The following is a 15,263-nucleotide window of genomic DNA, read 5'->3' as shown; positions in this document are numbered from 1 at the left end:
TTCATGGAAAGTGCCATTCAGGACTTTCTGTTGCTCCATCAGCTCTTTAATTCTGGCTATGGAGCCTGTCACCTCCCGTCTGACAATCGCTCTTTCATCAAACTTGTTATCTTCCCTTGTAGGCAGTGCAGTTCTCTGTCATGGAGCTCTTTCAGTGTTAGCCAGGTTGTTTTAAATCGTCCGAAGATACATCACTCAGGCTAACCTGCATTTTGTCTCTTTTGGAAGATCTCTGCCCACTTCCCCTGTCTCCTGCCTTCATCTTCATTCCTTGTCTGGGAAAGGGAAACAGTAGAGACAGGCTCCCCCCCAAAAAAGGCGGAAGGGCCACTAACTAGAGCTGTGCAGCAGACAGAATGAGAGTTTCCCCCATTCTATAGACCTGTGAAGCAGCCTCAGGGCACTGGGAGAGCACGAGGATGGATCAAAGATGGTTTGAGGGCCCTTTTTTTTGAGAAGACCTGAGGTGCAAGAGAAGGATGATGGAAAATGGCACATTTCAAGCCACCCTGTGAGGAAAGACTAGAGGGACCTGAAAAGCAGTGACTTCTGAGAAAGTCCCACTGAGCTGATGGCTTTCCAAAGGGGGAGCGGGGGTGGGAGTGGGGTGGGGTGGAGGAAACGGAACTTACCCTTTGCTGAATTTTTGAAACAAGTATAATTTGACCCTATTTTAGCATCTTTATTCCTGACAGCATTCTATAATCATTGAAAAACACAAATTCTTATGGTCATGAGTAAATTGGAAATAAAAAACCGGGCATTTTTTCCTCCCTAGCACCTCTCTGGTTTAGTCAACATTGCCTAGTCTTCCATCCCTAGCTTCAGAGGCTCTTGAAGAGACTGGCAATTCTGTCACTGCTTACTTTGGCAATTCCTACTAGGTCTTCCTTGGTGACTCAGTCAGTAAAGAGACTGCCCACAATGCAGGAGAGCCAGGTTCAAACTCTGGGTTGAGAAGATCCCCTGGAGAAGGAAATGGCAACCTACTCCAGTATTCTTGCCTGGAGAATTACATGGATAGAGGAGCCTGGGGGCTAGAGTCCATGGGGGTCACAAAGAATCAGACACGACTGAATGACTAACACTTTCCCATTCAATGAGAAGTCTAGAATACAGTGCTCTTCCATTCCATTCTAAGATTTTTTTTTTTTTTATCATTCTATAGGCACTAGGAGCTACTGAAAGATTTTACACAAAAGTAGTGTTATGAAGGACCACTTAGAATACTTTTTCAATAATCCAAGGATGAGATGATCTACTCCTTAACCAAGGCAGTAGTCTACATTTATGGTTTATCCTAACTGTACACTCAAGTGCTAGGCATGCTGTAAAAAGAGGAACTATATCTATTAATTAGAAAGAAGGAGTGGAACCCACTAAATATATCCCATTCTCCCACCTCTATCTCAGAGAAGATGACTCTGAACATTCCTGTCTGCGGAACAAATGAAACTCAATCTGTTATATACATTAAGAATAGACAATAGGCCAGATTAGTCTTATTTTCCAGTTTTTGCTCAATTTCAAAAGTCAGTAAATGGACTATTTTTTGTTTATATCCGTGTTATAAGTATCCCAGGGGAACTTTCCAACCCAGGTCTCCTGCACTGCAGGTGGATTCTTTATAGCCTGAGCCACCAGGGAAGCCCAGGTGCATAGTAATATTTAGTACTATTGGACAGTTTTATTTCAATTTTCTTTTACTGCCATGTTACTTGTGACATTCTTATTTGCCTTTCCAGAATCGAAGAGAGTAGAAAAAAAGAACAGATGATTGTTTTGTAGGGGGAATTACTAGTTTTTATTCTCAATTGATGCACTGATCATAAAGAAGCCTGAACGCCGAAGAACTGGTGCTTTCAAACTATGGTGCCAGAGAAGACTCTTCAGAGTCCCTTGGACAGCAAGGAAATCAAACCAGTCAATCCGTAAGGAAATCTACCCTGCATATTCACTGGAAGAACTGATGCTGAATCTGAAGCTGCCATACTTTGGACACCTGATGCAAAGTGCAATTCATTAGAAAAGACCCTCATCCTGGGAAAGATTGAAGGAAGGAGAAAAAGAGGTTGGCAGCATCACTGATTCAATGGACATGGACCTGGCCAAATGCTGAGAGATGGTGAAGGACAGGGAGGCCTGGCATGCTACAGTCCATGGAGTCACAAGGTTCAGACACGACTGAACAACAACATGAGTTGACCTAGGTCACATGAAATGTCACCAGTTCTCCTTACCCCCAATATATTTTTTAATAGTTACTTGGAACACATTCCCTTTCCTAGGTTAAGGAAAATTAACATCACTGTGTCTCTTCGGTTTCAGAAAATTAACTTATTAGCTGTCCAATGTCCCAGTGGAATCAGTCACCTAGATGTTTGGGAAGCAGAAGCATTGTTTTTACTAAAAACATTGCTTCTGGTGACTGTTACTACATTACAATTCTTATTGAAACCGACTTAAATAGATTAGCAGTGATATATTGGTAATTAAAAAAGTCCCATGGATTTGACCCTGAAAAGAACATTTTTAATATTTCTTAATTTTTTTTAATCTCAATAACCCTGAACATAGTTAGCCTTTACCCATTTGCAAATGACCTATCTATATCTCTCCCATATGAATTAGCTCACAGTTCAAGTTTGATTCATGTTTTTCTTTAATGATGTTTTAAAAGTTAGTTTTATCTTCTATAAGCTAAAAAACCTTAAGTAATACAACTATGGTAAATAAAGACAAAAGAAAATAAGAAAAAATAATAGGAAATGAAAAAGATTCATATCAAAACTTTAGCATGAAAAACTTCAAATCTATCTACTAATAGATTATTCTGCATTTCAATGATATGGTTCTTCAGAGAATTCAGGCAAAACTTTCTGTTCTTGAGCATAGTGACTTCCTGTTTTATATTTCTTATAATAAATCACTGTAGGATTTCTATAAAAATTAAGCTAGGAACTCATAGTAATGAAATAAATGGCCACTGTATTTGAGATCATTAGGAAATTTTAGTGATTTTACTACATAACATACAGGGTATTAGTAATCATGCTAGACTGCTTGCAAAGAAAAACTCTAACAGGCTTTGGAGGCATGTCCTAATATTAAATTTTTTATCATATTTCAAACAGTACTGCAACAGTACTGACCAACAATACTGCATAATTTCATATATTTTCCTCATACCTGGCATATCAATAACATTTTATAAACTTAGTGACCTAGCAAAGAATGATTCAGAAGCAGGGAATGACCTGCAGGACACACGGACATAAAAATAATATGACTTGCAGATGAGAAAGGGATGCTAAGAAAGATTTTACTACATTAATATCAATTGTAGTTTTAGAATATTTTGTGTATTTTGTAATGATTAATTTTATGTGTCAACTTGCCTGGGTCAAAAGGTGTACAGATAGTTGGTTAAATTTTATTTCCAAGTATGTCTGTGAGGTATTTCTTGATGAGATTAGCATCTGAACTGATAGACTGAGTAAAGCAGATTGCCTTCCCCAGTGTGGGTGGGCCTCATGAAACCACCGAATGTCTACCTTGAATAAAAGTCTGAGTAAGCAAGAATTCTCTCTTAGCCTTTTGATTTGGGCATCAGTCTTCTTGGGCTTCAGACTTGGATGGTAATCTATACCATTAGCTCTACTGCTTCTCATGCTTTTGGATCCTGACTGGTACCATACCATTGACATTCATGGGTCTGGACTTCTTAGACCCCATAACTGAGTGAACTATACCTTACAACGGAGAAGGCGATGGCACCCCACTCCAGTACTCTTGACTGGAAAATCCCGTGGACGGAGGAGCCTGGTAGGCTGCAGTCCATGGGGTTGCTAAGAGTCGGACACGACTGAGGACTTCACTTTCACTTTTCACTTTCATGCATTGGAGAAGGAAATGGCAAACCACTCCAGTGTTCTTGCCTGGAGAATCCCAGGGACGGGGGAGCCTGATGGGCTGCCGTCTATGGGGTCGCACAGAGTCGGACACGACTGAAGCGACTTGGCAGCAGCATACCTTATAAACCGTATAAATCATATATTTCTTCAGCATAATAGTGCCATATATGACTCAACAGTGAAAGGTTGAAAGCTTTTCTCAAAGATCAGGGGCCAGACAAGTGTGCTCACTATCACCACTCCTGTATAACACAGTACTGCGAGTCCTGGGCAGAGCAATCAGGCAAGAAAAATAAATAAAAGATATCAGAATTAGAAAAGCAGAAGTAAAATTGTTTCTGTTTGCAGATAACATGATTTTATAGATAGAAAAGCCTAAAGTGTCTTAAAAAAAAAAAAAAACTGTTAGAGCTAATCAATAAATTCAGTAAGGGATACAAAATTAACATACAAAAAATCAGAAGCATTTCTATACACTAAGAATGAATTATATAAAAAAAGAAATAAAGATAATTATTCCATTCACAAACAGCACTAAAACCATAATCAATAAAATAAATTTAACCAAGGAGTTGAAAGATCTCCACATTGAAAAGTACAAGCACTGATTAAGGAAACTGAAGAAGACACAAATAAATGGAAAGATACTCTGTGTTCACTGATAGGAAGAATGTTGTTAAAACATCCATATTACCCAAAGCCATCTATAGATTCAGTGTAACCCCTATGGAGATTTCAATGGAACCATAATAGCCAAAGCAATTTTGAAAAGCAACAAAGCAGGAAGTGTCATATTTCCTGATTTCAAGTTGTATTATCAGTTCAGTTCAGTCGCTCAGTCATATCTGACTCTTTGTGACCCCATGGACTGCAGAATGCCAGGCTTCCCTGTCCATCACCAACTCCTGGAGTTTACTCAAATTTATGTCCATTGAGTCAGTGATGACATCCAACCATGTCATCCACTTTCGGCCTCTTCTCCTGCTTTCAATCTTTCCCAGCATCAGGGGTCTTTTCAAATGAGTCAGTTCTTCGCATCAGGTGGCCCAAGTATTGGAGTTTCAGAGAATTTAAGCCACAGTAATGACATAAAAACAGACACATAGATCAATGAAACAGAATCAAGAGCCCAAAAATAAAGCCATGTGTATATCAGTTCAGTCGCTCAGTTGTATACAACTCTTTGCGACCCCATGGACTGCAGTATGCCAGGCTTCCCTGTCCATGTATATATAGTCACCTAATATTTGACAAGTTAGCCAAGAATACTCAATGGAGAATCAACAATCAGATATTCACATGCAAAATTAAAAAAAAAAAAAAAAACTAAACTCCTATCTATCACAATCCACAAAAACCAATTCAAAATGGAGTAAGAACTAAATGTAAGACTGGAAACCATAAATATTCTAGGGGAAAAAAGGAAACAAGCTTTTTGACATGGATCTTGGCAATGAGTTTTTAGATATGATCCCCAAAAGCACAAGCAACAAAATTAAACATGTGTGAAAGTATCAAACTAAAAAGCTTCTGCCAAAAAAAACAAAACAAAACAAAACAAACAGATCAACTAAATAAAAATATAACATATAAGGAGTTTATATCTAAAATGTATAAAGAATTCATACAATTCTATAGTAAACCCCCCCAAATAATCCAATTAAAAATTAATCATGGGACCTAAATATACATTTTTTCCAAAGAAGATATACAAATGACTAACTGGAATATGAAAAGATGCTCAACATCATTAACCATCAGAGAAATGCAAATCAAAACCACAATGAGATTACCTCACATTTGTTAGAATAGCTATTATCAAAAAGACAAGCAATAACAAACGCTGGCAAAGATGTGGAGAAAAGGGAACGCTTGTGCATTACTGGTGGGAATGCAAGCTGGTATAGCCACCATAGAAAACTGTAGGAGTTTCCTCAGAAAATTGAAATTAGAACTACCATATGATTTCATAATTCCACTTTTGGGAGTGAATTAGAAGGAAATGAAAATACTATATCAAAGAGATATCTGCACCCCTATATTCACAGCAGCATTGCTTACAAAAGCCAAGATATATAAACAACTTATGGGGCTATAGATAAATGAATGAATGGAGATAACATGGTATGCATGTATATCTATATTTATTTATCTACACACACACACACACACACACACACACATATACACAACAGAATACTGTTCAGTCATAAAAAGGAGGAAATCCTGTCATTTGTGAGAGCATGGAGGACATTATGCTAAGTGAAATAAAATCAGACAGTCAGTTCAGTCTCTCAGTCATGTCCAACATTTTGCAACCCCATGCAGTCCAGCACGCCAGGCCTCCCTGCCCATCACCAACTCCCAGAGCTTGCTCAAACCCATGTCCATTGAGTTGGTGATACCATGCAATCATTTCATCTTCTGTTGGCCCCTTCTGCTCCTTCCTTCAATCTTTCCCAACATCAGACTCTTTTCCAAAGACTCAGGTGGCCAAAGTTTTGGAGTTTCAGCTTCAGCATCAGTCTTTCCAATGAATATTCAGGACTGATTTCCTTTAGGATGGACTGGTTGGATCTCCCTGCAGTCCAAGGGACTCTCAAGAGTCTCCTCCAACACCACAGTTCAAAAGCATCAATTCTTCAGTGCTCAGCTTTCTTTATAGTCCAACTCTCAGATCCATAAATGACTACTGGAAAAACCATAAGCTTTGACTAGACAAGCTTTGTTGGCAAAGTAATGTCTCTGCTTTTTAATATGCTGTCTAGGTTGGTCTTAGCTTTTCTTCAAAGGAGCAAGCATCTTCTAATTTCATGGCTGCAGTCACCATCTGCAGTGATTTTGGAGCCCAAGAAGATAAAGTCTCTCACTGTTTCCATTGTTTCTCCATCTATTTGCCATAAGGAGATGGGACTGGATGCCATTATCTTAGTTTTCTAAATGTTGTGTTTTAAGCCAAACTTTTCACTCTCCTCTTTCACTTTCATCTAGAGGCTCTTAATTCTTCACTTTCTGCCGTAATGGTGGTGTCATCTGTGTATCTGAGGTTATTTATATTTCTCCCAGCAGTCTTGATTCTGGGATTGTATTGTAAAGAGCAATATTGCATAGGAACCTGGAATGTTAGGTTCATGAGTCAAGGTAAATTAGAAGTGGTCAAATAGGAGATAACAAGAGTGAACATCGACATTTTAGAAATCAGTGAACTAAAAAGGACTGGAATGGGTGAATTTAACTCACATGACCATTGTATCTACTACTGTGGGAAATAATCCCTTGGAAGAAATGGAGTAGCCCTCATAGTCAACAGAGTCTGAAATGCAGTACTTGGATGCAATCTCAAAAATGACAGAATGATCTCTGTTCGTTTCCAAGGCAAACCATTCAATATCGCAGTAATCCAAGTCTACGCCCCAACCAGTAATGCTGAAGAAGATGAAGTTGAATGGTTCTATGAAGACCTCCAAGACCTTCTAGAACTAACACCCAAAAACAGATGCCCTTTTCATTACAGGGGACTGGAATACAAAAGTAGGAAATCAAGAGATACCTGGAGTAACAGTCAAATCTGGCCTTGGAATACAAAATGAAGCAGGGCAAAGTTTAACAGAATTTTGCCATGAGAATGCAATGATCATAGCAAATACCCTCTTCTAACAACACAAGAGACGACTCTACACATGGACATCACCAGATGGTCAATACTGAAATCAAATTGATTATATTCTTTTCAGCCAAAGATGGAGAAGCTCTATACATTCAGCAAAAACAAGACCGGGAGCTGACTGTGACTCAGATCATGAACTCTTTAATGCAAAATCAGACAGAGAAAGTCAAATTCTGTATGATCTCACTAATATGTGGAATCTAAAAAAGTGAAGTTCATAGAAACAAAATATAGAATGATACTTGTCAGAGACTAGGTGACAAGGGAAATGGGGAGATGTTGGTCAAGTGTACAAACTTCTAGTTATAAGGTGAATAAGTTCTGGGTATATAATATACTGCACGGTAACTGTAATTAGCAAAATCATTATATGCTCGAAAGTTGCTAAGGAAGTACCTCTTAAATTTTCTCATCATAGTGAAAAATGGCAATTATATGTGGTCATGATGATGTTAACTAATACTATTGCGGTAATCACTGAAATATGTAAGTCTATATAAGGTGTACAACATCACCACATTGTACATCTTAAACTTAGCATGTTATACATCAATTAAATCTCAGTAAAGATGGGTCATAAAGAAAACAACATGTGATTATTATCCTTCATTAATTCATATAATGGCAAAAAAGAAACATATGAAAGGACACTGAATCACAAAAAGGACTTTAACAGAAGCCTTTACATTATATTAAGAGAATGACAGGAAAGTTTTGGAAAATTTTAGGTATTATTTGGGGTACAAGGGTATTGTTAGTGAAAATGGACACTAAGAGATACAGTTGGCTCTACTGCTCACAAAGAAACCACAGTTCTTAATTGATTACTCACAGGAAACAATGAAGGAAAGAGAAAAAATAGATATTCTAAAATATTGAGCATGAGAAGACCATTAAGAATGGTGTTGAAATTGAAGCTGTGATCAAAAATCTCCCCAAAAACAAAAGTCCATGACCAGATGGCTACACAGGAGAATTCTATAAAACATTTAGAGAAGAGCTAATGCCTAGCCTTCTAAAACTCTTTTTAAAAATTTCAGAGAAAGGAACATTTTCAGACTGATTCCATGAGGCCATCACCCTGATACCAAAACCAGAAAAAGACAACACAAAAGAAGAAAATGACAAGCCAATATCACTGATGAACATAGATGCAAAAATCCTCAACAAAATTTTAGCAAACAGAATTCAACAACCCATTAAAAAACTCAAGCACCATGATCAAGTTAGATTTATTTCAGGGATGCAAGAATTCTTCAATATATGCAAAACAATCATTTTGATACACCATATTAACAAATTGAAAGATAAAAACCATATGATCATCTCAACAGATGCAGAAAAAGCCTTTGACAAAATTCAGCACCCATTTATGATTAAAACTCTTCAAAAAATGGGCATAGAAGGAACCTACCTCAACATGCTGCTGCTGTTGCTAAGTCGCTTTAGTGGTGTCTGACTCTGTGTGACCCCATAGATGGCAGCCCACCAGGCTCCCCCATCCCTGGGATTCTCCAGGCAAGAACACTGGAGTGGGTTGCCATTTCGTTCTCCAATGTATGAAAGTGAAAGCTGAGAGTGAAGTCACTCAGTTGTGTCCGACTCTTAGCGACCCCATGGACTGCAGCCTACAAGGCTCCTCCATCCACGGGATTTTCCAGGCAAGAGTACTGGAGTGGGGTGCCATTGCAGTAAAGGCCATATATGATAAGTCTGCAGCAAACATTATTCTCAATGGTGAAAAAGAGAAAGCATTCCCCTAAGATCAGGAACAAGACAAGGGTGTCCACTTTGACCACTATTATTCAACATAGTTCTGGAAGTACTAGCTACAGCAATCAGAGAAGAAAAAGAAATAAAAGGAATCCATATTGGAAAAGAAGAAGTAAAGTTCTCACTATTTGCAGATGACACCATACTGTACATAGAAAACCCTAAAGATAGTATCAGAAAATTACTAGAGCTAATCAGTGAATTTAGTGAAGTTGAAGAATATAAAATCAGTAGACAGAAATCACTTGCATTTGTATATACTAAAAATGAAAAATCAGAAAAATTAAGGAATCAATCCTATGAACCTAGAGCCCATTATACAAAGTGAAGTAAGTCAGAAAGAGAAAGATAAATATCGTATACTAAGGCATGCATACAGAATCTAGAAAAATGGTACCGAAGAATTTGCTGTATGTCTCAGGAAACTCACAAAAGGTCTCTGTATCAACCTAGAGAGATGGGATGGGGAGGGAGATGGGAGGGAGGTTCAAGACAGAAGTATACCTATGGCTGATTCATGTTGAGGTTTGACAGAAAACACCAAATTTCAGCAATTTCCCATTGGCTGTCTATTTTAAATATGGTATCGTAAGTTTCCATGTTACTCTCTCCATACATCTAACCCTCTCCTTCCCCTTCCCCATCTCCATAAGTCTATCCTCTATGTCTGTTATCCACTGCTGCCCTGAAAATAAATTATTCAGTACCATTTTTCAACTATGAAGCTTTAATGTTCCATTCTCTCTCTTCATCCTGGTGGTGTGCCAGAGGATATGCTTTATATATTTATCCTTTTATGTCTTGGATAAATATGGTATGACCTCCATATTTATCAGTTTTGCACAAAGATTCAAGAAAAATATTTTATATCAAAACAAACTATGAGGTAGAATATAAAATTTGCATGGAAATAACTAGTATAACAAGAAAGTTCAAAGAACTAGCATAATAGGAGATGGCTACTCTAAATCATGCTTATCAATGCTCTCATATTGACTTCTATTTTTCCTGCATTCTCCTGGTCACTTTGATATCTCTGAATGCCTCTTCTCAGTTCTTCTTCCTGGCTCAATTTACTCCTTACATGTGGCTTTTCCAAGGGTTATGTCCTTGTCCATTGGCTGTTTTTAAATGCTGATGGCACAACATTAGCTGGAATCTCTAGTCAGAGACAAAGGAGGACATCAACACTGCCTACCTCTGTTCCATATTTACTATTGAGTGGCTTGGTAGAAACCTAAGCAAATGGAATCGAACACTGTCCACCTGGTGAATCAGCAACTGAAGTATCAGTTGTAAGATATAGTGGCTCACATTCACTTCTGTGAAAATATTAATAGTACCTAACAGGAAGCCAATAGCCCATGACATTATGAGACATGCAACTTGGCAGAAAGATGCAAGGAGAGTTGACTTTGTTTGGAAAGAAAATAAAGTATAAGACTTCAGTGTCTTGTATAGGGTGGGGTTAATTCCTCCAAAAATTGAAGTTATATAAGAAGAAGCATTATAAGCTCTGTTGCCTCATTTCTCTTTGTTCTTTCTGCTACCAAACACACTGAAATAATGAAGGATGTCTTGAGTCTTCTGGCAATTACTTCTCTGCTAAGCCCATAATCATGATAGTATTTAAATACGTCATCAAAGAAGGAAGCAGCATCTCCTGGAAGCAACAGAGATGCCAAACTGAAGACCATTATTTAGAATACCCTCAACAATTAATTATCATCACTGCGGCATCTGAAACCACATTTTCAATTGTCAGTCTGACAAGAATCCCTTCCCATCAAAAGCACCAAGAATTCATCTGATTGGCAGCACTGCTTTGTACTTGTGTTATTCACAAAGTACTCATATTTTCCTTTGTGTGAGACTTTCATCTTTAATACCTGATGGGATTTATACTCCAGTATAATTTATATTCCAGTATACTCCAGTAGCTCAGTGAATATATGGAAGAAGTCTGGAGGCACCTCAGTTTACCACCTGTTCAAGTTCTTCTCCCTCCCAATCTTGACCCATGCCTCCAACATGAGACAAAAATATATATTCCTAAATTTCAAGATAAAAATCACATCATCATCCCTTTATAATCTCTTATTTTCCTGGAACATATCCTGGGGAATCTGCTAACAAATCTTTTCTATAAACAGTCATATGTTTTAGATTCTAATTCCTTGATGTATTTGAATTCTTTCTTTTACAAAATGCTTTTAAGTCTTGCCTTTGCAGCCAAGGAGTGGATATATCTCTGTGAGATAACCATACTGTAATTTAGCAACAAAAGCATTAGTGATTTTGAAAACCTTGTGATCTTCACATTTTTGGCAAAAGTGATTTTAAAATTATTCTGTGGAATGACTTTTATCAATCTTTGATACACTGAGTCAACTTTTATATGACACTTTTGGCTATTAGGGCAATATCTGGAAATAAGATGCCTTGTATCCTTAGAACCGGATAGATCTCATATTCTTCACTGTCCAAAGAGTAATTTAGATACCAGACAATGTCATGTGTTCTGACAGTTTCTTGATTTTGTTCAAATGGATTTCAAAACTCATTTCTCTTAAGATGGCTTTCCATTTTGCATTTTACTACACATGCTTGGATCTGTAAGTAGAGAAGTAATGCAACCTTTTGCATCTCAATTAGAGCCTGAACTTATTATTGAATGTTTTGCAACATGCATTTTCTGTGCAATGCTGACCTTACTGTCAAAACTGTGTTATGAATGGCATTTATATTTGTCCAAATCAGTAATGCTGCTGCTTTAAACAGGCATGCTGACCACCTTTAAAAAAAGTATCAGTGAGTTATATTGATGGTACAAAAAACCTGTTACTTCAGAGCTCATTATGTTTTCTTCATGTCTATTAGATCTATTTTTATGTATGGTCTCTCAAACCAATCAGTATCATAATAAAAATTAATTTCACTCCTGCCATTTTGAATGAAAATTAATTACTAATTTAGCATGAACTAATGGATAACATTTGGTAGGTAATTGAGAGATTTGGGTTTTAATCCTGATTTAGACACTAAGGAGCTTGCAACCTTGGGTAAGTCTTTTTCATCCTCTAAGCCAGGTTTTCCTCATCTCAGACTATAGTGTAGCTTACTGCGAGGCATGGGCTATGAAACCATATCCATGGATTGAAATTTTGACTTTGCTATTTATAACATGTGTGACCACGGGTAAGATAATTTATGTGTGCCACTTACAAAGTGTTAACCAAATACTAGAAAAGCTAAAGTATAAAGTTAGTTAGGCTATTGGACCAGATAAAATTTATAAGATTTTCCAATTCCTCAATTCTCTTTCTGTGATTGTGAATTATAAGCTCCTTAAGAACAGTGTGTGTTAGTCGCACAGCTGTGTCCAACTCTTTGGGACCCCAAGGACTGTAGCCTGCCAGGCTACTATGTCCATGGGATTCTCAAGGCAAGAATACTGGAGTGGATTGTAACTCCCTTATCCAGAGTCTTTTCCTGACCCAGGCATCGAACCCTGATCTTCTGCATTGCAGGCAGATTCTTTACCGTTTGAGCTACAGGGACATCAGTCTACATGAAATTATTCTTCCTGAGTGCTAACCACTGCATTTTCCACATAATGCAGGCTCAAAAATGTCTGGTGAATTAAACAAAGAGAAAAACCTATATTAAAGCAAAAGGACAAGCATTTGTTATCTACTGTTGCCAGGTAATTTTTACTTATTAGTCATTGAAAAAATATATAGAATTTTCAAAAAGTTTTTAAAAGCATCACTACCAATTAATAGAAACTGCTTTAGTTTGTTGACTGATCTTCAAATTCCATATTCCAAGATGAAAACTGATATTCTGTAATAAGTGGAAATTAGATTATCTGACAAACAGGACACTTTTAAAATCTAGTGATAAGCACATTTCCTAACCTAATTAAACAGCTCAAAATTAAAACCAAACTACATCTAGAAAAAAACATACAGTGTCAATAGATGGTAAGTCTGACATTTAAAACTTACTTTATGGTTCACAGCCTTCTACTATGGATATGAAATTCCTCTGTATTCTTTTAAAAATGCAAAGCTTTAGGTCTTATAAGTGAACTTAATCTGGATGCTATGCAAAAGCATAGTGAAAAGAAGGAAGTTGATAAGACAAAAAGTGTTGAAAAAAGTTGGATACCAAGCCTGTTTTTCTTTGTTCTCCACTCATAACTAACATATCCCTCTCAGAGTAATTACTACATATATTAAAATGACTTTTATGTATAATTTTCTCTCTAATGGTAGCGGTTTCTGAGAGCTGAGACTGTGTTATTGATCTACGTATCCCCAGTGTTTATTTCATTTCCTGATAGAAGTAGGTGCTCAATGTCTGCAGAATAAATAATTAAACCAAAACACAGAAGAAAAAAAGAATGAAAAAAATCATTATCATTGTATCTCTGAGAGCTAAGAAATCTCAACTAAAAAGCTTATTTTTAGGTATCTGTTCTATTGTTTCCTACTTAATAATTATTTAAATATAAACAGAAAGCAACTGGATGGGAATTTAGTATGGGTTCACCAGATTGGAAAAGAACTATTGATGATAACAGGTTAGCAGGCTGTCTGAATTCTTAACATCAGAATTGGAGTTGGAGACAAGAGTACCCGGTCATCCAGGTCAAGAATGAATGGCTGGCAACTTGTTTCTGATGCTTCCTCAGTGAAATATAATGAAATTATATCTTGAGTTATAAGAGGTTTTATTCCTTTATGCTGATATTTTTAGTCTTTCAAATGTTATTTCTGACTGGACACATGTACTTTCCTTAAGAAATTCACAAGTTAACAAAAGAACCAAGTCAGATGAGCAATTGTATTCCCCAAAATGAGATTACAGCCTTAGAAAAATGTATCATTTAAAACATATTGTGAAACAATGGCACACCAATTAAAATTAAGGGAGCATTACCATGGTTCAATTCAGTTCAGTTGCTCAGTCATGTCCGACTCTGCGACCCCATGGACTGCAGCACACCAAGCCTCCCTGTCCATCATGAACAGCCGGACTCTGCTCAAACCCATATCCACTGAGCTGGTGATGCCATCCAGCCATCTCATCCTCTGTCGTCCCCTTCTCCTCCTGCCCTCAATCTTTCCAAGCACCAGGGTCTTTTCAAATGAGTCAGCTCTTCCCATCAGGTGACCAAATTATTGGAGTTTCAGCTTCAACATCAGACCTTCCAATGAATACCCAGGACTGATCTTCAGGATGGACTGGTTGGATCTCCTTGCAGTCCAAGGGACTCTCAAGAGTCTTCTCCAATACCACAGTTCAAAAGCATCAATTCTTCGGTGCTCAGCTTTCTTCACAGTCCAACTCTCACATCCATACATGACCATTGGAAAAACCAGAGCCTTGACTAGACGGACCTTTGTTGGCAAAGTAACATCTCTGCTTTTCAATATGCTGTCTAGGTTGGTCATAACTTTCCTTCCAAGGAGTAAGCGTCTTTTAATTTCATGGCTGCAATCAACATCTGCAGTGATTTTGGAGCCCCAAAAAATAGTCAGCCACTGTTTCCACTGTTTCCCCATCTATTTGCCATGAAGTGATGGGAGCAGATACCATGATCTTAGTTTTCTGAATGCTGAGCTTTAAGCCAACTTTTTCACTCTCCTCTTTCACTTTCATCAAGAGGCTCTCTAGTTCCTCTTCACTTTCTGCCATAAGGGTGGGGTCATCTGCATATCTGAGGTTATTGATATTTCTCCCGGCAATCTTGATTCCAGCTTGTGCTTCTTCCAGCCCAGTGTTTCTCATGATGTACTCTGCATATAAGTTAAATAAGCAGGGTGACAATATACAGCCTTGACATACTCCTTTTCCTATTTGGAACCAGTCTGTTGTTCCATGTCCAGTTCTAACTGTTG

Source organism: Bos indicus, chromosome X (assembly GCF_029378745.1).
Source record: "Bos indicus isolate NIAB-ARS_2022 breed Sahiwal x Tharparkar chromosome X, NIAB-ARS_B.indTharparkar_mat_pri_1.0, whole genome shotgun sequence".
Classification (NCBI taxonomy): domain Eukaryota; kingdom Metazoa; phylum Chordata; class Mammalia; order Artiodactyla; family Bovidae; genus Bos; species Bos indicus.
The sequence above is the reverse complement of the archived record's forward strand: the minus strand, read 5'-3'. Positions refer to the sequence as shown.